The sequence below is a fragment of the Crinia signifera genome, chromosome 1 (assembly GCF_055691185.1).
Source record: "Crinia signifera chromosome 1, ASM5569118v1, whole genome shotgun sequence".
Taxonomy (NCBI): domain Eukaryota; kingdom Metazoa; phylum Chordata; class Amphibia; order Anura; family Myobatrachidae; genus Crinia; species Crinia signifera.
The window spans coordinates 432,467,983-432,495,352 of NC_139217.1; the positions used below are offsets into that span (position 1 = coordinate 432,467,983).

General features: G+C 41.5%; 1 protein-coding gene across 4 annotated transcripts in view; it reads left to right on the plus strand.

Annotated features, from left to right (window-relative positions):
• ERBIN (erbb2 interacting protein) overlaps positions 1–27,370 on the plus strand; it is a 181,176-nt gene that overhangs the window by 16,670 nt on the left and 137,136 nt on the right. For all 4 annotated transcript variants that reach the window (XM_083152725.1, XM_083152715.1, XM_083152738.1 and 1 more), the window contains one exon: positions 19,765–19,858. The gene's annotated coding sequence lies outside the window, so the exon portion shown is untranslated. The remainder of the gene's footprint in view (positions 1–19,764; positions 19,859–27,370) is intronic.

The following is a 27,370-nucleotide window of genomic DNA, read 5'->3' on the forward strand; positions in this document are numbered from 1 at the left end:
AGGTCTATTTTATATCTATTGTGCATGTATATTACAATATAGATACTGTATATGTTTGTTCTTTTTAAATAGATGTAGAAATACATTTCATAAACTAGCTTGCATGGGAGCTTTAATAAGATGTCTTGTATTTTTATGGGCCAATATATAGCTGTATGAACGCAGCTGACAGACATCCATTACACCACACCGTCCTAGCATATACAATCTGCACGGCACTCTATAGAAAGGTCTCCATTTCTTATTTTCTTTTACTGGATGCACAGAGCTGCCATGGAGACATTAACCAGAGCACAAGTGCTCACGCCAAGAATTACACTGCACTGTGACACTTCCTGGAATTCCCCAGTAACAATGTCTTCTAGAAGGTGTATATTCAAGAACACGTAGCAAACTCACTGAAGCCTGGGATATAATGACAAGGTATTGGTCTCATGCTATGAACAGCAGCTGACTGATCTGTGCAGGTAGTTTGCCGTTTGCTTCTTGTGCCATTTCTGCTGGCACATCTTTCACTCTCAGGTAATTGTGGTGCCAGTTTACAAGATCTTTATGGCTGCATGAAAACATGGCGGCAATAGCAATGTGTCATCACTTCTAGTTTGCTGATTTGGTGGCAGACACTCATCTTGATAAAGTTGCTGCAGTGTGCTGGTCTACACTGTCCATCACATTTTGGTGATGTAATAGAGCATTTACTGTCTCCACTTTAAGGCGGGGGGGGGGGGGGGTTGATGTGTACACTGGAATGTGCGGGGAAACACCATGGTTTAGGTCAGGCATGTCCAACCTGCGGCCCTCCAGATGTGCTAAAACTACACATCCCGGCATGCATTGCCATCATTCTAGCATTCCCTTATAGCCAAATTGTGGCAAGGCATGCTGGGATGTGTAGTTTTAGCACATCTGGAGGGCCGCAGGTTGGACATGCCTGGTTTAGGTGATCACATGGGACAGTGCAAGTGAGGTCAATGCTTTTATGCTTATACTAATTCTGTCATGTGGAGGGACTGTCCCTTACCTGATGCACACCTAAACTATGGCGTACCCTCCAAAGCAGCACAATGAGGCATCAACTTAAAAAATATGTTTGTGACAGATTGTCCCAACATATGATGTGTCACAGTGTATGGGTGCAATATTCCAAATCCAAATTGGTTTCCTTCAATCCAGCAGCAAATGAATTGTCCTCCAATAATAGGATCCAATGCCACATAAAATACAAATAGAAATAAAAACAATAGTGTAATACTGATATTTTATAAAAAGTTACACCCGTATTTGATGATAGATGAATCCCAGTAGGTCGGCAGAGAACACGGTAATAACATAAAACTGGAAGTCACCCAGGAGGGAGGAGGAAAATGACATTATTGCTACATAAACATCAAATGGGAAAGACTCCTAAAGGTTTCTTTAGCAATTCTCCCATCTCTAGGTTGAAATAAAGCATAATGGCCACAGTTTATAATATATATATATATATATATATATATATATATATATATATATATATATATATATATATATATATATATATACACCAAAATATATTTATTACAATAAAAGGTACTCTGTATCTGCACCAGTTAAAATGTTAAATGTCTTAACACGTTAAGCCAGAGAACCTGGATCCTGGGTATTCTAGCACGGAGTGTCTACGTACAAACTAGTTGGGACACTATCTCCTTCGTCACTAAATCTGCTTTCTGCAGCTAAACCCAGTTTATTTGGATGAGAGAGGCGTGAACCAAACAATTGAATATCCTCCCATTGGTTTGGAAGGTGTGATTGGATGTGCAAAAGCAATTGCATCACCCCCACAAATTGGGTGTTTTGTGGGTGCCCAAACAAAACAGGCACTCACTGTGGCCATGCATGATGCATGTGTATGCCCAACTGCTTGATTTTTCAGGAGACTGCACGCTGAAATGTGTGCCCCCCCCCCCCTCCCTTCTCACCAGTTGCTTTGTTAGGGCACCACAGAGTATCAGCCAGGGTGAAAATAATTGAATTGCACCATTGAGTTCCAAGTGAACAGTGGTTACTCTAGGTGATGCTATCATCAAGAGTGTTTCAGCTAACTTAACACAAATAATATTTCTTGACCGCTCATTGGGGGTGATTCAGTTGTGGTGTGCACCCCCTGCTGGGCATCTACACAAATGGGTGTCTAACTGAGGTAGACGCCTATTGGTAACCCAATGTGCTTGACAGCAGTCTAATCTTCTTGTTTGGGAATCTTAACGTCTGGGTTTGGGGGGTTTGGGTGCCAGACCAGACTTTTTTTTTTTTATGATGTTTCGTGCACTTCTAAAGGGTGCAAAAGCAAATTGGTTACTTCCATAGCTAATGGCCTTCTGATAAGGCATCAATCAGAGCTATTTCTTTCTCTTTTCTTATAGAGATGCCCAGCAGGGGACCACTCCACAATTGAATTGTCCCCCATAGTAGTAAATGTTAGGGGGAGATTTATCCGATCTTGTTAGTAGTAAAGTGGAGAAGTTGCCCACATCAGCCGATTTAGCTTCTAATTGTCCATCTGTACTTGCTGTAAATTCAGTTTAGAACTTCTCAAAGTTTTGAACCATCTTCCTCTTAGTTTAGCCTCTTCTGCTATATGCTGAAACCACTGTGGAAGATATAGCAGCCTGTAGTAATGGAATGAGTCCTTGCACTGCTGTCGTCACTGTTTTGAGATTTTAATTCTGGTGTGATATATTACATGGTTCATGTGAGCTTTGTATCCGAAGTCTAGCAGCACATGAAGGAAGTATTTACTAAAGCCGCTGTCTGCATGTAGCATTACTATGAAGTCCGAAACCAGTTGTGCTTTGCTCTTAATGGTGTTGCTGTTTATACTTTTGTCTACAAAAATCAGGTAAATTGTTTAAGCCCCTAGGCCTTTTTTTTGCAGTATTGCTTAAATATGTTGCTCCGAGTACCTGACTTTGATATGCAGCGCCTTGGGATAATGTGACCCGCCTCCTGCCACTTTTGTGTTACTGCATCTGCAGGTTGTGGCTTTCTGTATACAGCTGGGAGATAGTTACTAGTAAATAATGCCAATTTATGCAGAGGACTTTATGGATTTACTGCAGACCGTCCTGTCACCATTTGGACTGCATTTTAATTCTATGCTGCAACTGGAATTTACGGAAGTGTCTACTTATGGAGTTTCTGGGGCACCAATACTGAGATAAAACTGCAGCCCATTTTCTTTGCTTAATAGCTTACGATTGATATGATCTAGTCCCAGTTTTCCTCACTGAAAAAAGCCAATTAAAGGAGCTTTTAGAAAAATTGCATTGCAATCTCACATCGCACTGTATGCAATGCATATACATGTGAGGACTCCCATGAATGCTAACCTTACATCTTCCTGACCTCACAAGACAACTAGCACTTTTAAAATGCTATCAGCATATTGTGTAAAGTGATTAGGTGGTTGTTTTGCCTACAGCATAATGTTAGGGTGGTGGTTTTATTCCGCTGGGGTTTTGAATGTAACTTAGTTTTGTGGTTTCTTACAGCAGCCAGAGTAGCTTTGATGAAATTTCCTGTTTGTCAAAAACTTGGCTGTTGTTCGCAGGAGTACAGATGTGAGACACCATAGTGAGTACTATTAAATTAAGCATTTTCAAAGGACTAGTATTCTTACGAAATGCTAATTTAGTCTGAAACTGTGAAATTGGGGTTTGACGGAATACCATATAATTAAATGTTTGCGCAAGATCCACATGGAGGCATTCTAAAGGGAATCTAGGCAGTGCCATAGGGTGTGATGTTAGAACTACAGTTACTGGCTAATACATTTGCTGCCGTTGGCACATTGCACACAGTTGAATTCTTCCCAAAGAAGGAGCTCAGCTGTGTGATAGAATCAGGAGGAGTGATGGAAGGCTTGCATTTAAGATAGTCATTGTTCAGGGCAGCATATTAAGACTTTTTGAACATTTTAATGTTCAATTTCACCCACATGCAGCAGGGGACACTGCAGTCAATACACCTACTCTATCCCTCATACATGTTGAGTGCAGTGTCCCCTGCTGATTCGGTGAAAGGGAATTACCGGTAAGTAACAAATTCCATATTTCACCTACATGCAGCAGGGGACACTGCAGTCAACACGTATGGGGGATAGAGTAGGTGTATTGACTGCAGTGTCCCCTGCTGATTCGGTGAAAGGTAATTACCGGTAAGTACCAAATTCCTTATTTATTTAGGTGGCAGGCCAACATGTAGGCCCTTACTGAGAAATGGTAAACTGGCATAAACACACAAGGGTCGGAAGTGAATAATGAATGAATGCAAATCTGACCTATTTAACAATTCTTCCAGTGGTACAGTCACTCCCAAAGATTCATTCAACATATAGACACACAAATTGGGGGAAAATCAAAGCATGTATTATTATTATGTAACCAGCATTTTAATAAAATAAAAAATATTACACTATAAGCTGTATTTAAATGTGTTTTTGCCTCTCCCCCTTGTGGGTGGTGAGATGAAATGTGTGAAAAGTCAGGCGAGTGCTCAAGGGGTGTGGTATAATACTCCGACAGTCGGGATTCCGACAGTCATTAGTCAGACGTCCGAATCCTGACTGCAAAGCGTGGTGAGCGCAATGAAGGCCATTGCGGGCTTGCCACGCTGCGGGCACGGTGGCGAGCTGCGATCGCAACCTATTTTATTCTCCCTCTATGGGGGTCATGGACCCCCACGAGGGAGCAGTCGGGATTCTGACGTCAGAGTACTGACTGTCGGAATCCCAACTGTCGGGGAGCCGTCCAGCACCCGTGCTCAAGCAGGACTTTTTCGCAGGCCTGGGTCCCACCGTGTACATGGCAGCCTGGGTACCACTGTGTGCTTTGCAGCATGGGCCTGGGTCCTACCGTGTACATGGCAACCTTGGCCCCTGGCCCACTGTGTGCTTTGCTGGATGGGCCTGGGTCCCGCCATGTACATGGCAGCCTGAGCACGGGTCCCACTGTGTGCTTTGCAGCATGGGCCTGGGTCCTGCCATGTACATGGCAGCCTAGGCCCCATTGTGTGCTTTGCAGCATGGGCCTGGGTCCTGCCATGTACATGGCAGCCTAGGCCCCATTGTGTGCTTTGCAGCATGGGCCTGGGTCCCGCCGTGTACATGACAGCCTGGGCCCGGGTACCACTGTGTGCTCTGCAGCATGGGCCTGGGTCGAGCAGTGTACATGACAGCCTGGGCACCACTGTGTACATTGCAGTATGGACCTGGGTCCCGCCGTGTACATGGCAGCCTGGGCCCCATTGTGTGCTTTGCAGCATGGGCCTGGGTCCCGCAATGTACATTGCAGCCTGGCCCAGGTACCACTGTGTGCTTTACAGCCTGGGCCCGGATACCACGGTGTGCTTTTTTTTTTTTACTCAATGAATTTAAGTGTCTATCTTCCACTAGCTGGTACAGTATCTTAAATAAAAATATGTGCTTAGTTTTATTTGAAGATTAGTGAAACCTATCTGGATATATTGCAGGATGTTGATAAAGTCCAGTCATGCAGAAGGTAGTGGAATTACTCAACCTTCAAAGAATGTCTTTCAACATAAATTTTTTATTTTATAGCGCTTTAAAGGTTGTGCAACCCTTGCGATAGAAGGAATAGAGGAGGTGGAAGGAAAAATGGAAAATTACATAAAAGTCTTAAGTAATGGAAGGTTTTATTTTATTGTCATTATTTCTAAATTGTCATTTTATGTTTCCTGAAGCTGTTCTGGCAGTCCCTATAATATGGCATTTAAGCCCTAATACTTTTGTAGACCTAATAGGAAAATAATACATAAAGCATCCAACATTCTGGGGAAAAATCCTGTTTTTTAAAGGGATGAATTGCTTTCAATATGAAGGGAAGCCAGCTAGTGTAGTGCACCTGTTGTTGACATAATATTCATTCTCCGTTTTTTATTATAATTTTTTTAATATATAAAACTTACTATACTTTTGAATGACTTTTAATAATTGACACATTTCTATATTAATACTGGTGGTTCTGTACAAACTTGACCCCCAAAACCCACACACCTGGACCCCAACAGTGTTCCATCAGTTATATAATACAAAACCAGCAAATGTAGTTTTTCTTCTTTGCAGCAAATTTAAATGGCAGCTGAAGGAAGTGTGAATGGGCCAATCACAAAGCTGCTTTCTCTTTGTGATTACAGTTTGTAAACGGCCGTGAAATTACAGATCGCACACTAGAATCTGATTTTTCACAATCGCTGCTCTTTAACCTAAGATTGTGCTTAGCTTTTGTATGGGATACAGTAACGAGTAATATAAAAGTAATAAGAGCTTTTTCCAGGGTGTTAAATCATATTCCATCTGTGGATCTAGTGTATCCCTGGCAAGGCACAACCCATGCATCATCTCCGTGACTGTCTGCCAGTATTAGGTCACAGCTGGAGCATGGTGTTATTCTCACATGTCAACGCTCTTTACCCCAGTATTTCCACATTTTATAATCCTATTCTGATGAGGCACCTGTCACCCTGTTTTATCTTCTAAGTCTGGTGACCTTTATTTACAGATATTTGATGACTATTATTATTATTTTCTCTTACGTGCATCAGGGGATACTGCAGTCTACGACCGTGGGGATAGAGTTGGTGTTGGAGGAGTTGTCACTTTAATAATTTGGTCGCCACTGCATGCAGTATGTCTCCATGACCCGGCCACTGGTGCTCCCGCTCCGGGGACCAACCGCAGCGATGGAGTACAGGTAGCGCATACTACTAGGGGTATTGTAACCTCTACTGCGGGTTTTTGAATTTGGTGCTGCTTTTAAGCACGGGCGGCCGGATAGGGAGCGGACCTACACTCTTCTCTTCCGCATCAGGTGACATTCCCTCACAGCGAGCACCATCTTCTCTCGCACTGGGCTCCTCTTGGACGGCAGCAGGTCCTGAATCCTGGAGATTCCCTGGTCTCTCCTCCTCTCGGACACAGTTTTTCTAAGACTGGGGTCTGGGTGTGGATAGAGGGGGGAGGAGCCTTCCATACACTAAATTATTAAAGTGCCAAATCCTCCAACAACAACTCCCCACGGTCGTAAACTGCAGTGTCCCCTGCTGATTCAGATAAATTGAATTTATGGTGAGTACCAGCATCCTTTTTTTTTCGTTTCTTTTTTTCTTCATTGTTCCTTTTTTCAGATTTTTATATTGAAATCATTAATACTCTAAATTTAAATTCTATAAAAAGCAGGTCAATATGTATATTTGAAGCTTTCACTAGGGACAATATGGATAAGCATTTGGCACTGTTGCGAGTCGGGAAAGACGTTTGGCTAAAATCAAGTCTTATGCAAGAGGTGGTTGAGGGGCGGTGTTTTACTAATTATTTACATTCCCTGGAAGGTTTCCATAATCTTCCAAAGATGCCTTTTTGAAAGGTCTGTTCTCATTATCACTGATCTGTGTAACATGATAACTGGACAAAATGAGTAGCTTAAAACATTCCATGTGCTTACGTTCTGAGACAGGTACTTGTAGATCTTGTCTTTCTACTTGGAATCTTTACTTCATGATAAAATTCTATATTATTCAGACAAGTTAATTTTTTTCAGTCCAAATTTCTGGCACACAGACTAATAATCACATTGTGCTGTCAGTGTGTACACTACTGCACAAAATGTAATGGGTTTGTAGCCGAAAAGATTGATTTTGGGTGAATAAGGGGTGACCAGATTTAAATGGTCCTCTTTAAATGACATCTGGGTCATGTGCAAGAATCATAAACCAATTGGGTTTGTTTTCGATTAAAACTTACCCCCCACACATTGTCTTTCTACAGCATGTGCTTCTGCACATCATTTTGATGGAATCTGTGTGCAATCCCAGGTGTGACCCAGAACCAGATTGAACAGGGTCTAGCAATGTGTAATACGGCTTTTCTAGCTTTATCCAGGAGCTTTTTGCGGGTGTGCGCATATTGCCATAGATCCCACAAAGGCATCAAGATCCGTTTGTCTCAACAAAAGATCTTTGGAAGCATTGACATCTGTGATTCTGCTACCAGCACCATATTTCCAGCAGTCTAATCATATCGGGCTTGATGTACAGCAGCCAAGTTCAGTGGATGTGCTGGTTGCCTGTTAAACGCAAATGTTTCATAAAGAGGCAGTCATTTACAACAGCGGTTCCCATCGGCAGGTGCACAGGTGTACTCGTTATTCACTGACACATTTTTAAATATTCACCGGTTCAGCTAATTATTATTTCACTTGTGATTCTGTGTGGAAAACTGGAAACCATGAACTGTTGGGGGGTGCTTGAGGAATAAGGTTGGGAACCACTGATTTACAAGGCAAAACCATGCCTTTTAAATTATATCCACTTTAAAAAAAAAAGTCGGCGGCGCTAGGTTTGATTTTCTGCACATTAAACCTAGTGACATTATACATGTTAACAGCAGTTGTTCCTTCCTTCATTAACATCGCTCACTGTGTTCCTGGGCCATCATAATGTATGGGTTCAATGGGAAGCTGCCCAATGGCCAATTCTAGAGGCCTATGAACTAGGCAGATTGGATTGTGGGCATCTGCCTCCTGGGCTTCTTGGGACAGTACAGAATGTTGCCCGGTTGTGAATCTCACACCAACCGATTTGGGGCAGCGTTGTCTTCCTGCAGCCAGACAGCCGTCAGCATGCTGATTGGCGGATGGCTGGAGCAATTTTTTTTTTACCCTGAATGGGTGTGGAGGGGCCACAAATGCTTTGTTTTGCCTGGAGCCTACAATTATGTTTTTTTCTTTTTCTCAGCGCACAACAACAAAAATTGCCTGGCGTGGACAACTGTGGATGCTTTATGCCTAATTGTGTGGGACACCTTTCACATGAACTCCAACAATAACAATGGGCATTGCACAGAACTGCAATAATGGTGCCAGTTACACACTAGAAGCCCTCCATCGCTGTTATTTCCATCATGTATTTCTAGATCCATTTTAGTTCACAGTAAATAATGACAAGAACACAGATTATGTCATCGCAACGTTCCTTGTGCACACTGCTACTACTTCTGCTACTACTACTATACATCTCTTGCAAGCCCGATTCTCCTTGTAATATAGTATCTGCAGGATCCATTATATTATACATAATGTGCCTGCTATGGCATTACCGTATGCAATAAATTAGTGTCATGCCTCTCAAAAACAAACTGCCCCACCAAAAACAAAGTATTGTAGTTGTATTCATGCATTTCAAAGTTCTCAATCTAGCTGCAATAGGCATCTACCTGGAACTGAATAGGTTAAGTGAGTGTGGAACCTGCATAAAGGGGTCAGTCGTGACTGCAGTGCTGTATACCACGCTGACATCCTCGTCACACAGGACCGTTTACCCATCAGTGCCTCAAAGGATCCTGGAAGCCTGATATACTTGGTCATGCCCGGCTTACAGCCTCTCTTACAGGTATTTTCACACCTTGTTTTTTTGTTCGATGCAGTATAATACTCATGTTCCAGTAACCTTTATATTTATTTCACTTGAGCAACATATAAAACTATTTGCGATATTGAAGAATGGCTTACATTCATTTATTTACTTATTATAAAATGGGCAGCATTATTGGTGTAATAGTTAAAAGTATTATTACCTCATAGCACTGAGGTCTGTGATACGGTTCCCAGCAAGGCCCTAACCATGGAGTTTGTATGTTCTCCCTATGTTTGTGTGGGTTTCCTCTGGGTGCCACAAATGTCTCCTGCAATCCAAAAATGTACTGGCAGATAACTGGATTCTGACAGAAGTTATGTACAGTATATGTGTGCGCTATATATGAATAACTTCTAGTAAAATGAAGCTGTAGAAAAGGGTTATGCGGGCAGTAAGTGCGTGTGATCTTCGTAATCTTGTACAGTATTTACATTTCTTGTTTCAGTGGTGCTACTAATAGCTTACAGATCTATAGTCAATCTGTTATTGACCAACTGTGAGCTCCGTCATCTGCCGCTTCGTGCCACAGTAGCACTTTATGGTTTACTCTCTGGAGAGAGAATGCATTATTCCACAGAAGCAAATCTTTTAACACCAGCGACTAAGGGGCGGAGGGGGTCCTGAGTATTCTGTTATGGAAGATTAAGGCATATAGTATAGGAAGGGGGCTGGAGCACTTGATGAAACGCTGTTATTAGGGAGTGTAGTGGAGCTATAACAGGATCTTAGTAATTACTGTCTGGAGGCAATATTTATTGGATGATGAATGGTTACCACAAAGCGGCAGGGATTTGCTGGGGTCCACCGCAAGACGTTCCAGGCGAGTAAGCCATTGTCTCTCGATAAGGTAATTTATTTTCTCAGCAAAGGTACAGAGTGCTTACTAGCCAGTGTCAAGCAAGGGTTATTTGCTTGACACCGCTATACAGTACATTCTATATTGGAATTCATTTCTGGTCTTTTTTATTAATTTTCTTCAGATTTCTGTCGCTCCTTTTTTTTTTTTTTTATTAAAATTTGTAGACCGTATACAATCATGAGAAATAGTACTACAAATTATAGTGAGCATATTATACCGCTTTCACACTACCTAAACGTTTTAAAAACCAGTATTTTGAAATGGTATTTAAAACTGATCTGAGCCTTTACATTGCAGTAGATCCCCTGAACACATTTCAAGGCATCCAGCCTATCACAGGTCTGTAGTCTGTTGTTTTTACTAAATACTGTTTCAGAGCCTCATTGCATAAAAAAACGGCTCTGAAACGTGTAGGACTCTGCTTTTTAAACGTTTTGAAATACCGGTTATCTTTAACCGGTAAATGAACTCTGGTACTTTCCCACCGCAGCCTTAAACATTTCAAAATGGAAAAAAAAACGGCAATATACCATTTAACAAGTGCGGTGTGAAAGGGGTATTAGCCAGAAAAATTATCACAATTTATTTTAAATTATTGTGCTTGGAACAGCAATGATGTGTATTATGCCCATTAATGATATAGATAATGATATGACGTTACCCCCTACATACTGTACTGTACATATTTTGGTAGTGATTACAATCCATTATAATGGTCAGCTGATAGTGTTATGATAGTGTTATGATTTGTATACACTTTCAGTTCTACTGTATTTTTGGTGCACAGCCTATTTTTTTATATTTATTTTAAATATTTGTGTATGTGTGTGTGTGTGTATATGTATGTGTATGTATATATGTGTGTGTGTGTGTGTGTGTGTGTGTGTGTGTGTGTGTGTATGTATGTATGTATGTATGTGTGTGTATATATATATATATATATATATATATATATATATATATATATATATATATATATATATATATATATATATATATATATATATATATATATATATATATATATATATATATACATAGACAAGACACCAGGGACATGTAAGGTATAATTTTCTCATTCTTATTTGCCTTGGTCTTTGTTGTTAAATTCTCATCTCTTGTTAATTGGAGTGCTTCAATTATTGGCATTATTATTCAACAAGACGCTCTACCACTGGGGTAGCCAACCCTAGTCCTCGAGAGCTACCAACAGTGCATGTTTTGCAGGTCTCCTCACAGAATCACAAGTGAGCTAATTAGCTCCATCTGTGGATCTTTTAAAATGTGTCAGTGATTAATGAGTGCAGCTGTGCAGCAGCTAGGTTGTCTGGAAAATGTGAACTGTTGGTAGCTCTCGAGGGCTAGGGTTGGCTACCACTGCTCTACCATAACGTTTAACCTTTTGCAGTCCAAGTTTTTTTTTTTTCTTTTGCATTTCAAACAGTCTGGTTTAAATTAATGTATTTTTTATTTTAAAAAAAAATGGTCTACATTGAATGTTGAACGATGTTAATGTTCTTATTTTTAAGTAGCTCACCATTGGTTTTGCTACTAGCGCTAGGGCTGTTGAGCCTGACTGGACATACTTGAAAGGGTTAATGCCATCACGGTCTCTTTGTGATCACTCGTGATCCTCCGAACAGGGAGCATCTGTGAGTAGGGTAGACCCTGTCGCAATGGAAGCGGATGTAAGCTACTATTGATTAACAAGGTATTCCTCCCGGGCCCGGCGACGACACGTTTTTGCTTGCTTCATCCAGAGATGTGAATGAGAAATGCATGAAGAGTCCATAATTTGTGGCGGCTGTTCTTAATTTCTGTGTCTACTGCAAAAAAAAAAGGAAAGTTATGATCCTTCTGCAGTTTTATAAATGGTTTCAGTTTGGTAATTTTACGACAATTGATAGCAACAAATCTCCTAAATGTCTCCAGTGATAAGAAGCAGAAGTGCTGCACTGTGCTGGAACAGACATATCTCTTGCAAATGTACATTCTCTCTTTTTTATTTAAAAGGGCTCATACGGACACATGCTGATAATTATCCTGTCGTCCTTTTATGTAATCAATCTCTACATTACTGTGGAGTTTTTTTTAATTGCAAAACATAAACAAAATATTTTTCTTTTTTTCGTTGGGGGCAGGGGGATTTATTAAAATGTGTAGAAGTTATATATGAGCAAATGGTATGATAAAACAGGGTGGGGGAAGCTACGCTCCTTAAAGGTTTGGAAGGACGGCACTTCTCGTTATAGAGGTAGTACCTGTATACACATGATGACTTTATGAATTAAAGTCGTGTCTAGAATATTTTTTAGTAGTCACTTTTATCTGTGCTGCCCAATAACCATAATTATTAAAAAATTACAAACTGGCTATTGTTTTACCTAAAACCTAAGCGCTTTCTTTCTCCTACCTGCTTGCCTCCCATATAGCTTGTGATTGGTCCTCATGCTCATTTACCACCAAAATCCTGGTTTTCAACCTGGGCAATTTAAACATGGAGGAAAAAATTGGTGCTAGATTTGCAGCTGCTCAGACAAAGGTTTTTATGCTAGTGCGCATTTAATTTGTATTCAAATGTTATTTTAGGAATCCTCTCCAGAATGTCCACATACTATTTTATACATGACCTTCGTTTGACTTACCATTCTTCTCTCAGCCAGACTATCTTTTGTACAATCTACTATAGTCTGAATGCAGCAGCTACGCCAGAAACATTTGCTGATGCTATGTCTCATTACCATACGAATGGATTATATTGGCCCATTTCACACGTCTTCCTATTGAAATCTGGCTGGCCCTATATGCAATGTATTGCATTTAACCACTTGTCAAAGGCCTTTTTATTTCTATAGATTGTCAGCTTGCAAATGAGTTCTTATTCACCTCCATCTCTGCCCCCCTGAGTTTTTTTCCTACAGTCGCGTACCTATGGTAATGAGCCTAACCCAGTGGTTCCCAAACTTTCTTGACCAGGGTGCCCTAGAATATCAGCAAGTGTTCAAGGCACCCCTAGTCAAAAACTTTCTTATGGATAAATAAAAAAATAAGTTAAATTGTGCTGAACGGTCACCCTCAGGTTCAGTTACGTGGTGGGGAACATAGCTATGCTTTTATTTGTCCATACATTATATGATTGCAGCCTCCAGCGCTGGTTTTGTCTATCACTTTAAGCATAATAATTTGTTTTCTCCATGGACTACCAACCCAAGGCACCCTGGCAAACATCCTGAGGCGCTCTTTTTGGGAACCACTGGCCTAAACTATTAATGCTGTTCTAGATTTCATTGCCGTATCTGTTTATCCGATTCACTACTCAACTGTTTTCTCCGAGGGAATCCAAATCGGCAAGATAAATATGAAAATGTATTTTTGTGATGATCATTCTTGAAATGTAGCTCATGAAAAGCAGATATGTTGTTTGTGCTATCACATACTACAGATAATAAACAATTCATATGTCATTATTATTTAAATGGGATTCCACTTAGATTGTTACTTAAACCATCTCATTTGTGGACACCTTTTCTTGGTCGGGGAAAAAGTAATAACAGCCTAATTGCCCAGGCTCGCTTATTGCTGCTTGTTAGTTTCGTCTTTTCATTTAGAATATATTCTTTATTACTTTTCTGTCTGGTTGGTTCACTGAATAATGCATATGATGTAAGTAGCATCACTCGGCATAAGAGATAAACCTCTTGCATTGTGAACTTGTCACTTTTTCGCCCGACTCTTCAAGGGTGTCTTCAAGACACCCTTACAGTCCACATTTTAAGGATATCCTCGCTTAAGCACTGGTCAATTAATGCATCTTAAGCATGGCTATCCTGGGCTATGAGGTTGCCATTAGGAATGTGGTACATATTTGCAGACACATCAATCAAGTTCATGCCTTCAGGAATGGGTTTCACTTGACTCTTTCATATAATTTATACTATGCTGCAACCCCAGGTTACTTGCCATAACGGGACTTAACAGAAAGATGTAGCAGGAAACACCAGATGGGCCCACAGAGCTCCGAGCAGAGGCATTGGGGACAAGTGTAGCCAATTACCTGAAGGAATGAAGGGTGCTACCCTGTATGGCAGGGGTGGGCAATTATTTTGGGTGGGGGGCCGCTTCACACTTCCAGTAAATATTCGAGGGCCGCACACAAATTTTTATATATATATATATATATATATATATATATATATATATATATATATATATATATATATATATATATATATATATATATATATATATATATATATATATATATATACAACAAATATATAGAGTGCGCCTTTGTTTGTGTCACCACCACCACCAAAAGACAGGTGTATAATTGACACTTTTTTGAAATTTTATACAATTTATTAAAAATGAGTAAAAGACGTTTTCAGCAAAATTTCATTCGTATGTAGTCATATTTTCCATCATTCCAATAACCCGACGCGTTTCGTCATTATGACTTCATCAGGGGTATAACAAAAAATGACTCGGTAGAAATAAGCTTCAACTTAAAAAAGACTGGTTCTTCTTTAATTCTTGAACCGACTAAAGTTTTAAAATTCGATCACGATGTTGAAATGGGGCAAAAATAGGGTGATGAGTGGAGAGGTGAATTCGTCTGTCCTTTCACAGCAGTGTATCTCTCCTATCATGCCACTCCAATGTCTGCATGGAGTGGCATGATAGGAGAGATACACTGCTGTGAGAGGACAGACGAATTCACCTCTCCACTCATCACCCTATTTTTGCCCCATTTCAACATCGTGATCGAATTTTAAAACTTTAGTCGGTTCAAGAATTAAAGAAGAACCAGTCTTTTTTAAGTTGAAGCTTATTTCTACCGAGTCATTTTTTGTTATACCCCTGATGAAGTCATAATGACGAAACGCGTCGGGTTATTGGAATGATGGAAAATATGATTACATACGAATGAAATTTTGCTGAAAACGTCTTTTACTCATTTTTAATAAATTGTATGAAATTTCAAAAAAGTGTCAATTATACACCTGTCTTTTGGTGGTGGTGGTGACACAAACAAAGGCGCACTCTATATATTTGTTGTATCTGTTGTCCTCCTTCCCCCACTAACAGGGGGGACTTATAGAGGTGCGGCCTACTATCTTAGCGCAGTGAAAGGGTTATTCTTGTTTTTTATATATATATATATATATATATATATAAAAATGTGTGTGTACACACACACACACACACAATCACATATCATAATATAGGCTGGCAGCAGCTTCTTACTTCATTGCATCCCTCCACTGCGCAATCCCTCATAGTATCCCCATCACTGCAAATTCCCATCACACCCCCTCATTTCCTACCCACCACTGTACCCCCTATCAGCGAGCACCCTCTCATCACCCAAAATAACTACACATCCCATTCACGCCCCTGATCACTGCAATTCCTTTACATCCCTATCAGAAAATCACCCACCAGTCAGCGGGGAGCCTGAGCGAGGGGAGCCAGGACAGGAGGATCATGGACTTTCTGCTGCCGGTGCTGGCAGTCGTCAGTCACGCCGCAGGGCTAAAAGAAATGCAGTGCCGCCGATGTCCGACCACTCCCGCCCCGCACAGCATTACTGGTCACACTAACCAATGGCGGGGAAGCAGCCGCCGCGTTGCCTCCCACACTCCCAGTAATGCTGTGCGCGGTGGGCGCAGTTAGGCATCGGCGGCACTGTGCACTTCTTCTAGCCCTGCGGCTGCCGGTTAATTGACAAGTGGCTCAGCTAGTCGGGCCGCTTGTCATAGTGATAGAGGTCAGTGCGGCGGGCCAGACCTGTGCGTCTTGCGGGCCGCCTGTTGCCCAGCTCTGCTGTATGGGATGAGCAGTGCGGTGACCAGGAGGAGGAGGGGTCAATGCTGGGGCTGGCCAGGAGTTGTCACACCATTGCTCCCCCCCCCCCCTCTCGCCCTACCCTCTGCTCCCTCCATCCCCCATTCCCCATTCTCTCTCTCTCTCTCTCTCTCTCTCTCTCTCTCTCTCTCTCTCTCTCTCTTTCTCTCTTTCTCTCTTTCTCTCTTTCTCTCTTTCTCTCTTTCTCTCTCTCTCTCTCTCTCTCTCTCTCTCTCTCTCTTCCTCTCTCTCTCTCTCTTTCTCTCTCTCTCCCTCTCCCATTTTCTCTTTCTCTCCCCCCCCCCATTTTCTCTCTCCCTCTTCCATTTTCTTTCTCCCTCCCTCCCCCATTTTCTCTCTCCCTGCCCCGTTTTCTCTTTCACGCTCTCTCCTCTTTATATCTCTCCCCTGTTCTCTTCCTCCTTCCCGCTCATTCTCCTCTCCTCCTCCCCACTAATTCCGCCACATATCCCCTAGCTTTCCTCCTTTCCCCTCTCTGCCAGTCTCTACCTGGCACTGTCTTTTTCTCTCTATCACCCTCTTTCACTACCCGTCTCTCCCCCGTTCTATCCCGGACACCTTTTCTCTCATTCTCTGTATCTCCCTGACACACTCCTACTCCAGCTAGCACCTGTAAACTTAGACTGAATCCAAAGCTCCACTGTACATGACCCTGAACCTGGGAGCCCAGTCACACATGTGAAAGCTGTCAGCACGGCCCTTGATGGAGCCTCAGACAGCACATGTCATAGGTGATCTGACATTTGCTCACTAACCACCCAGGGTGTAAAGCTGAATGTATGTGACCTAGTGATGTTCTGTATTGCTTTATGCTGTGCTTCTTTTCTATATTTAACCTGTACTGATTTTAATTTAGTCTTATAATGACCTTTTTAATGTTTTTGGTTATAAGCTGCTAGTTTAATGCTAAACACTAAATTCAAAACCATGGAGAACAATGATTTGCCCCGCTCTGTACAGCTAGCATCCACCTGTGTGTTTAGGGTGAAGTCTCATGTTACTGATGTGTTTGGGCAGGGCTGCAGTTTTGAGCATCCTCCAGGGGACACCTTTACTCATTCAGTCACTCATTCTGCTGCAGCTGGATTGTATTAGTGTTAGCACTGTGTCGTAGTTATAAATACCACCAATGAGCTGTTTATTTTTATGGATTTATTTATTGCCAGTTATTTATATAGTGCCCACATGTTACACTTTTACAGAGAATATCAGTCCCCTGCCTCAATGGAGCATACAATCTATATTCCCTACCACATTTGCTGCCATGGAGTATTGTTAATAAAGTTAAAAAAAAAAAAACAAACATGAGAGGCTGTTCTCAATCCGAACACTGCTCATCCACAAAGATGTGGGCTTAGGGAGTGATAAGCTTAGGCACATCGTGGGCATATGCTGTATGGTAGGCATGGGGCACCGGCAGCTAGGTGGCACCCTGTTTGCGGCAATTCAATTGTACTGGCATGATCACCACTGGTGCTGACATTTCTGCTTGCAGCCTCCTGATGTGGTGATCAGAAACATACCAAAGGTGTACTTTTCATGTTTCTTGTTAATGGGCACCCTCTAGAAGCTATTCCATTGGTTTGCCAATAGGCGCGAGTGCCATGGGCACCCATTATGTGGCTCGCTTGATCCCAACTAAAATATTAAGCGCACTGTTAAAACGGCGGTTTTGTGCAGTGTGCACAGTTCTTTGCACAGGTTTGGCGGCATCCTCCTGCTAAACCCAAAAAGTGTCCCTTACCTCAAACACACTCAAACAATTAAATTGCCCTTCTACCATCATCCTTCATGCATAAACCATGTGCAGATGGAGATCACCGGTACCTGCTTTATTCCCTATAATATGAGACCAGTTGAAAATAAGAATATAAAGTTTCCACATAAATTCTTCTTCACTGCATAAATGCTTTCTCTGTTTGCATGGCAGCGTGATGTGCGCATTGTGAATCTCAAATGCTTGCCTATAGAATAAAGGAAGATTTAATTTGTGCAAACTGATTATTTAAATTTACCTTCATGGACCATTCATGGAGCGTCGACTTTAACGTGCTCTCTCCACTTTATAAAACGTGACAGAAATATGTACCGCACGCCAGAACTAACACAATTAGCAGCCAGATATTTTGTAACAAGCAAATTATCATTTGTGCCAAAATGATAAGTGTGGTGCTGGCTCTAACCAATGGCAAGCATGTAATTACCTCAAATATTCTACATCATCACTTTATATTCTGTACTGCACGTGCCCTGGCAATTCTAGCTACTGTACTCTGGGTGGTATGTGTTACCTCCAGGAACCAGGTAATTATAGTCCATAGCAGAAGCTCTAGGCAGGACGAGGATTTCACAAGTGGGGTACGTCTCATCTGCGGTTAATGGCACTCAAGAGACCTAAAGCCAGCTTCCAGTATACATACATTGTTCTTACATTTGTATTATTTAAAAATATATTTATATGTATGTATTTGATAAGATCTAATAAGGTTGTCAGACCTTTTATCTGACAGTGTAACACCCAGCTGATATCATGGGCATATACTGTTCCATGTGTGGACATGGTATCTGCATTCCTTCCCTGGGTGGGATCATTTTCCCGTGGAGGAACAGGGGAAATGTTGGTTAGTAAGGCAGGCATGAGCAGCATGTGATGCATCTGCCTTACAGCTCCCAAATGAGCACATTCTCTGGCATGTGCAGCAGACCGATATATTGAGGTTGGTTGCACATATACACTTGTACAATTATATGGGCAGTCTGCAGATATCTGGCGGATATCTAAGATAATGGTCACCGGTGTCCTGCCCACCTGCTTTTGCTCTCTGGGGAGTGGCTAAGATATGTCTGTCATGTCAGTTCACCACTTCTTCCCTCTGCTCAGCTGCTGAGCAGAAGGCGGTCGCTGTGCTCCTGCGACCAGCGCCTTCCACCTGCAACCCGCAGCTTCCACCAACAGCGTGTCTTGGTGGTCGCTGATGAAATCAGGACACTCAGCAATTTGGTCGCCAATCGTTCCATGTGTACGGAGCTTTGGATTATAAAACCAGATGGAGGTTTAATACTCCACAATCTGTGGGGTACATGCATATAGCTACTAAATAATCCATTGTAACCATACAAGTGAAGTTACATGGATATACCACCTGTTTTACGGCTTTATATTAGACCTACTGTATCTCCTATAGGTGGCCAAACATCAAAACAATATCAGGCCGAATGCACACTTTTGGCGAGTTGTACGATCGATTGTGTGCACACCGTGAGGTATATAGTTACAATGCGCGGCCCCGCGGGTCGAGAGGTCGCTCCACTGATCATACGTGCTGCATATTATGATCATTCAGCTTTGCTTGCTGTCGTAAGCAGATTGTATGTGCTTTTATGTATGTGCGATCAGGTCGTATGCAGGTCAGTCTAGTGTATGGACATCTTAAGTGTTGTAGACTTAGATAGGGGCAATTTGTATTAATCCACATAATTACTTTTGTAATGCACAATGGAATATGCTGGCATTATGGAAGGGCTATAAATAATGATGATGATCTCTATCTTCTTGTGTCCATCAGGTTGCTGGCTTACACTAGCCTGAATTTCGGGAACTGATGCTTGCTGTCAGGCTGTGAACTGGAGAGAAGAAGCTAGGAAGGGCCGTGTCATCGGGTGAGTGACAAATCTCATTTAGGCGAGGTAGCTTGTTTTTTATTATTTGCCACGTAATTTATTGGTCAGGTGAATATGTTAGTGCCGTGCAAGTGTGTGGTTAATGTATTCTCATAACATAGTCGTAAGATGTTGCTGGCATGCCACATGTGACCTGTGTCATATTTATTAATACATATAACAGGTGTGTCAGTAGCAATTTTAATTACAAGACTACAGCATTGTATTACTGCTCTCTATTTACGTAGGCATAGTCACTGACTTGGATTGAGCGAGCCTCCATGCAGAGGGCCTTTCTCTGAGGACCTTTAACACATCAAGATGATGAACTGTATTGTGTCTTTAATGCGGTTCCCAATTGTTCCTCCTCTTATGTGTAATGCAGATGTAAAGTACCTGTTCATTCGTGTGATGAGCACTTTATCTCTCTTGTAGAGAGATAACGTGCACAAAGTACAAACTAATCAGTGCCCGAATGACTTTTTACAAACAGCCTGTGACATGACCTTTAAAGAGCTGATTGGCAAGTACTTTAGATCTTCCCGCTTTATCGCTCCTAAAAGGCTTAGTACATTTGCCCCTTATGCAGGATGGGTATCCTTTATCCAAAATGCTCAGAACCAGAACAAATTATTCTGTATTTCGGAATATTTTTATACTGGTGACCCGCCCCTGCATCGGGCAGCTTCAAAATTTGTCCAGCGGTTTTCGAGATTGGCGCATTCAGACAGACGCACTTCAGGGACTTTCTTTTATACTATGTAAGGATTTCAGTGAGTTATCTTGAGAACGAGAACCATGATGTTGTATAAACACATGAAATACATCCAAATCTATTTTATTTGTGCATGAAACAAAGTTTGAATGCCAAGCAACAATTTTCTTGCACATATTTAGTGCCAGTTACATATCATGTTCCAGTAGTGACAGTTTAGAGGAAAAAAATTAGCATTCCTGAAACTATGGTTTTCAGAATAATTTGGATAGCAGATACCCAGAGAAGGGATGCTCAGCCTGTATGAGGAAATCCTGTCTGACACAGTGCTCGATAAAAATGAATGCCTTTGCATACTTTAGTAACACCATGGAACTTTAGTCAACTGCTTCGAAAAATCGATTTGGTGCTAGAATCGTGGTGTTTGCAGGACACAGCTGTTCAGCGAACAATGGAGGAAAACCCAAATCTACCCAACAGAATTTTGGGCACAAATAATGGTTAAAAAAACGAATGCGTGAATTGTCTGCCATTTAAAAGAGATATTTTTTATTGCCCAATACGATATGTCGTGGAAAAGCTCTAGGGACTGTTTCTCAAAAATGTGTCACTATATATGGAAAATTTGTGTATCCTATAAATGTGTGCAGCCCGAAATAATTATTACAAATCTGATCAAAAAGACAAATTTTACAAGAACTGACATTAACCAGATTAAAGTCTTAATTGTTAAAACATAAAGAAAGCGAGTTAATATGCAATTTTGGACAGTGAGCGGTAGCATTCACCCTTACAGCTCTCGGAGGGCCATTTATCAGTAAGTGATACATTGTTGTGGATAATAAAACCTGTTGCTCATCATAAATTTTGTTTTAGCCAATCTATTTATTTATTTTATTTATTAACAGTTTCTTATATAGCGCAGCATATTCCGTTGCGCTTTACAAAGGGGACAGTGATACAACAAAACAAGGTATTTACAGACAGTCAAAATGTAGGAGGGCCCTGCTCGCAAGCTTACAATCTATAGGGAAATAGGCATTGATACATAAGGATAGATACTGTATTCTTTATTGCATCGATTCCACCCGAATGCAAGGTTCTGTGACTGGTTCTGGAATTTGATAAGCTTGCCTGAAGAGATGAGTTTTTAATGAACGCTTATAGGTTTGGAGACTGGGGGAGAGTCTTATTGTGCTTGGGAGGGCATTCCACAGAGTGGGTGCAGCCCGTAGAAAATACTGCAGTCGGGGATGGGAGCGAGTAATGAGTGTGGATGAGAGACGCAGATCTTGGGAGGAGCGTAGAGGTCGTGTTGGATGATATTTTGAGATAAGAGAAGATCTGTATGTTGGTGTAGTTTGGTTTATGGCTTTGTGTGTAAATAAAAGTAAATAAAAGTATTTTGTATTGAATACGTTAGAATACAGGTAACCAATGAAGTGACTGACAGAGTAGCTTTGCAGACGATGAACGTCTGGCTAGGAAGATGCCTTGCAGCTGCATTCATAATGGACTGTAGTGGTGAGAGTCTATATTGGGGAAGGCCAATAAGGAGACTATTGCAATAATCAATGCGTGAGATGATGAAAACATGGATTCGTTTTTGCAGTGTCTTGTGTAAGGTAAGGGCGAATTTTAAATATGTTTTTTAGGTGCATGTGGCATGATTTTGAGACCGATTGAATGTGGGCTCCAGATTGTAAGCTTGCGAGCAGGGCCCTCCTACATTTTGACTGTCTGTAAATACCCTGTTTTGTTGTATCACTGTCTGCTATTGTAAAGCGCAACGGAATATGCTGCGCTATATAAGAAACTTAATAAATAAATAAATAAATGTCATGGGTTGATAGTTGAGAGCTGATTGGCTGGAGCATCATTTATCATCCACAAGAAGTGTATTTCTATGTATGTACATGCAGAGGTGCCAAGAGGGGGAGGGGAGCGAGCACTTATTACATGGGCCCTGGCATGTTGTGGCCCAGGCAAGCTGTTAAGGAGGATATGGTCCCCCTTTGCAGTGCTGCTATGGGGGTCTGTGCAGCAACCTGCAGCGCTGCACATACTTATTGTGAAAATAATTAGCAGTGGTGGTGGGGTTTGCCATGTCTCCCTGGATTTGACCAAAATCCCAGTAGTTGGGCCTGTTACGGCTCTTGGTGGCACTGCGTATGCGTATATATGTCTGTATATGAATATATGCATGTTAGTGAAGTGTAACCTTTTTTACAATAGATTGGAGCAATGCAGAAGCCCGAGCGCCAGTAATTAGTTTGTAGATTACTAGTGAGCACATACACAGGGCAGATTGCTTGTTTCACACAGGAGGACACTGGCGTTTGAATAGCTCATCCTTTTATGGATGTCAGTTCAGACTGTGTCTTTGATCTGTAGTACATGGCTGCATCTGTTTTCAGGGGGGTGGTGAGACATTTTCCATAACCTTTCTCTAAATACCTATGCTTTATTAGATACCTAAGTACAAATTATAATTTCAGCTTGATAAATCGTATATGTAAATGAAAGTAGCTTTTTTTTAAGTTTAGGATATCTTGACCTTTATGAGCCAATTTCTGGATGAATGTTTTATGTTTACCATTAGTACTTTGTGTAACCGTCACTATGGCTGTCACTGTTGACATAGGGGTGTCTGAGAGATGGCGTTATTCAGTGTTTGCCATTGGTGCCCACTGCTAGTTGCTACAGTTTCATTGCTTTGTTTAGCAAGTATGTTTTGTGCAGTGGTAACAGTGGTGTTCCCATTTTAGGCTCTATTCTTATTCTGATCACATCCATAGATGAGGAACAGGCCAACATATTTTACTGTTTATGGCTTGTGTGACTTTCTTGTGTTTAGTATTTAGGAAGCCACAACTTGTTGCTATTTAAAATGTAACCATTATTTTTTTTTTTTTAAAATTACTATTTTGTTGCAACAACTGTAAAGTATATTCAGAAATTATAGTGGTAGTTGTCTGGAGTAATATCATGACTTGTGGGTTCTTAGCGGATAATTCGGTACTCTTTACCTAGCACGGCACCCATCGCGGCCATCAAATGCACTAAAAAACGGGTGCGATGCGATGCCCGCGATTTCCCATAGGGGACAATGTTAAAAGTGTGATTGGACGCGATTTTACTGTTCAATGCCTCAATGCCCGCGATTTTTCCATAGAAAACAATGTTAAATGGGCCACAGAGCCCAAATAGTCCCCCTGAAGTGTGAAATGGCCCCCACAATTGTTAACGCCACCCCACGATCAACGTGAACCCGAAGCGTGGCGAGCGGCGGTGGTACGCGTCCTCCGACCTTTTCATACCACCACTATCCACGTTGGCGTGGAGTTGAGAATAGAATAGTGTGGCGAGCGCAGCGTGCCACCGAGCCCAAAGCGTGCCGAGGGGACGCGGATACCTTCACAGGTAAACGCGCCCCTTCGCGGGCTTCACAGGTATCCGCGTCCCCTCGCGGGGCTCGCTGCGCTCGCCACGCTTCGGGCTCGGTGGCTCGTTGCGCTCGCCACACTATTTTATTCTCAACTCCACGCCGACGTGGATAGTGGGGGTATGAAAAGGTCGGAGGACGCGTACCGCCGCCGCTCGCCACGCTTCGGGTTCACGTTGATCGTGGGGTGGCGTTAACAATTGTGGGGGCCATTTCAGACTTCAGGGGGACTATTAGGGCTCTGTGGCCCATTTAACATTGTTTCCTATGGAAAAATCGCGGGCATTGAGGCATTGAACAGTAAAATCGCGTCCAATCACACTTTTAACATTGATCCCTATGGGAAATCGCGATTTTTTACCCCCGATGACCGCGATGGACATCGTGGGCGCCGTTCTAGGTAAAGAGTACCGATAATTCAGTTCTTGCTGTTTTGGGAACTTGGTAGCACAAACGAGTTTGGCAGGAAAAATTTACGTCTGCTTTTATATATTTATTTATTTAATTAAAAATTCCTAGGTCTATATTAGAAAAATCAGTTTTTTTTTTTCTCTTCTCGCAGTCACCTTAGCAGGGGAAAGTAATTGTAGGGTAAAATATCTGGACACAGTGCAAAACCTCCAAAATGTACGATCATGCACTTGGAGGAGTAGAACTAATATAATTTGGCCAATAAACACTTGTCCGTTTCAGGTGATTTTCATAAACCCGGGTTAAGTGATCCACGGCTCTATCTATGTGCAGTTAAACCCTGCCAAACTAATTAGCGCAACGCAAAAAGTCCAGTTTGTGCTTTAAGCGGTTGAAATTTGTGCACATTTCAATTTGCAATTCCAAGGGGGTGCGAGCTTAAATGATGGCGCCGGCAGTCATGCGTGCCCAAAAAGAGCTACAGTTGAATAGTTCCATTGAGAGCCCTCTAATGGCTTCCGTCATGTAATCATTTTGAACATTCAACATTGATATTAACTATAACATATAAGCCAAGTAATGGTTGTACTTCAAATAACTACTAGCAGACTTGTACAATTCCATTACAATAATCGCTCTTCATGGTAATTGGTTGCGATTGTATACTATTCTTAAGATGCAAATATGCCCTCCAAACCCCAGCAGAACTGCAACAGCTCCTTAGATTGTTACGCAGGAAAACAACTTCCTGCCTTTTAGTATCCGCTAACTACTACGTGGAAATCAGTCTGTTCTTCCTACTGTTTTTCGCTTGGAAGGGAATTAAATTAAAGATGATCGATTTTTGCCTCTGCAAATCAGCCTGGCATCAGCCGTACTTCAACAGCCCGAAGTCTCACAAAACTGTTCATTATTCCATAGAGTAGCAGGAACTTTTAAGTGAATTTGGGACTTGGCTGTACAAAGGGTGCTATATGCGGTGCTGTTACTGACATTTCGATGCCACAGAAAAGGACGTTTTTGTGCCCTTTGTCTGTAATTAAATTCCCCCATTAATTTATATCCACCTGCCCCTGCCACCATTCTTCACTGTCGTTATGCTTGTGCCAAACCTAATTCTGGGTCTCATTAGAATGTGGATCTTTCTCTAGTTTGTATGAGATTCCCCCACTTTCTGGAAATGTGTAGGTGAGATTTGATGTGAGCTTTCCTTAAATGTATTACTTTACGCTAACCATATTCAAAGACATTTTTCCCCCCATATGGACTGGCTTAAGTCCTCCCTTGAGAAAGAAGTCCGCTCTAAAATATTTTTTTGCTACTTGGGAAAGTTTTTATATAGAGGTTCTACTAGAAAAGCAGCATTTCAATGTTTTAAAAATACTTTCTGGTATGAAACACGCACACTACTCAATGGTCCTCCAATTTCTCTTGAGTAATACCCTGGATTGACACAAGGATTGAAATAATGTTCTCCTTTTTGCCACATCCCACAAAAAACACGTATTTGTGAATAGTTTGAGCCTTGCACAGTGTCTCCCACCTTTTGACCACTGTGTAATAGTGTCAGCATGAGCTGTCATATGCAGGTGCTGTTCATAGGCACAGATGCTGTGGAGTGGAGGATGTTCTGTTCTAGACCAACTTAGCTAGTCTTTGACATTTTCCGTAAAGCACCCCCTGATTCGCTGCTCTTACAGATAGATGTCATTTTGTCACATACATAGAAACACTTTAATTGTGCGCAGGTGGTCTCCAACCATTCCTGATGTGACAACTGAAGGCTATGGCCCCATGCTCATTTAGTTAAGTACATTTGCAATCAATTTCCTTTTTTGGAACATCTTGGGATCCTTATGTGGTTTATTCTATATTGGTGAACATTGTGTGTGTGTGTGTGTGTGTGTGTGTGTGAATCCTAATTTCAGTGTTTTTGTTAAATATCAGCCTACATCTCTCTGGTTTTCTTTGGCGTGTTAGCAAGAGCTCAGAGCCCTGTCACAGGCTAAGTGAAGCGTATCTGATGAAGATGCTGCCTGCAAACTGGAATGAAATGGTTCTACTTCTGGAGAGTACTCTGTTCATCAGCCCTTACAGACTCCCTTTTTAAATAATTGTTCTTTACCTATTTTAGTCCATTTCATTAGGATATTCACATTTTTTTTCTTTTTGTAGTGATGACCAGAACCACTTACACCATACAGAATGCAGCTGAATGAAAAAGCCATATACTGTAGAGCAGCTTTATGTTGGAATCACAGTGTAAAATGTCCTGGCTCTGAGCGCTGGGCGCATTATACTCTAATGAAACCTTCTCTCCAGGAAGTTTATTTATAATGTAAGCAGAAGGGGAGATGCACAATAGTCTTGTTGGTAGAAAATGCAATCAATCAATAATCGGGTAAACCTTGAAGTATTTACAGACTGGGTTTCAATAATGTGCCTGCTCTGTGTGTGTGTGTGTGTGTGTGTGTGTGTGTGTGTGTGTGTGTAGTTATGCACCATAACTTGACTTCATGTAGATTTAAAAATAATTCTAAAAACGAGGCAAAATACTGCTAATTGCTATTTTTATTGCATTTACTATCATGTGCCTATTCCCTTTCCTCTTTCAGTATAGTTCTGTAGGGATATCAAGATCCATCAAGCCTTGGAGAGATCAAGTGCAGAAGTTTGTCCAAAACAACCAGTCCGCTTCTGTCTTTAAAATGACTGAAGCTGATTGGTTGCTTTATGCAACTACTCCACTTTACAGTATCTCTGTAAAGCTGGGTTACACATTAGCCGATGTGCCAACGATACAATGTTTATCCCAATTTCCCCTCAACCCTTGATTTTCCAGACAATTGTGCTATCTTACGATGATTTAACCATATCGTTTATCAGTACTGTATGTCATTTGGTCGTTAACGATATGTATATGTATCAGGTAATGTGTACA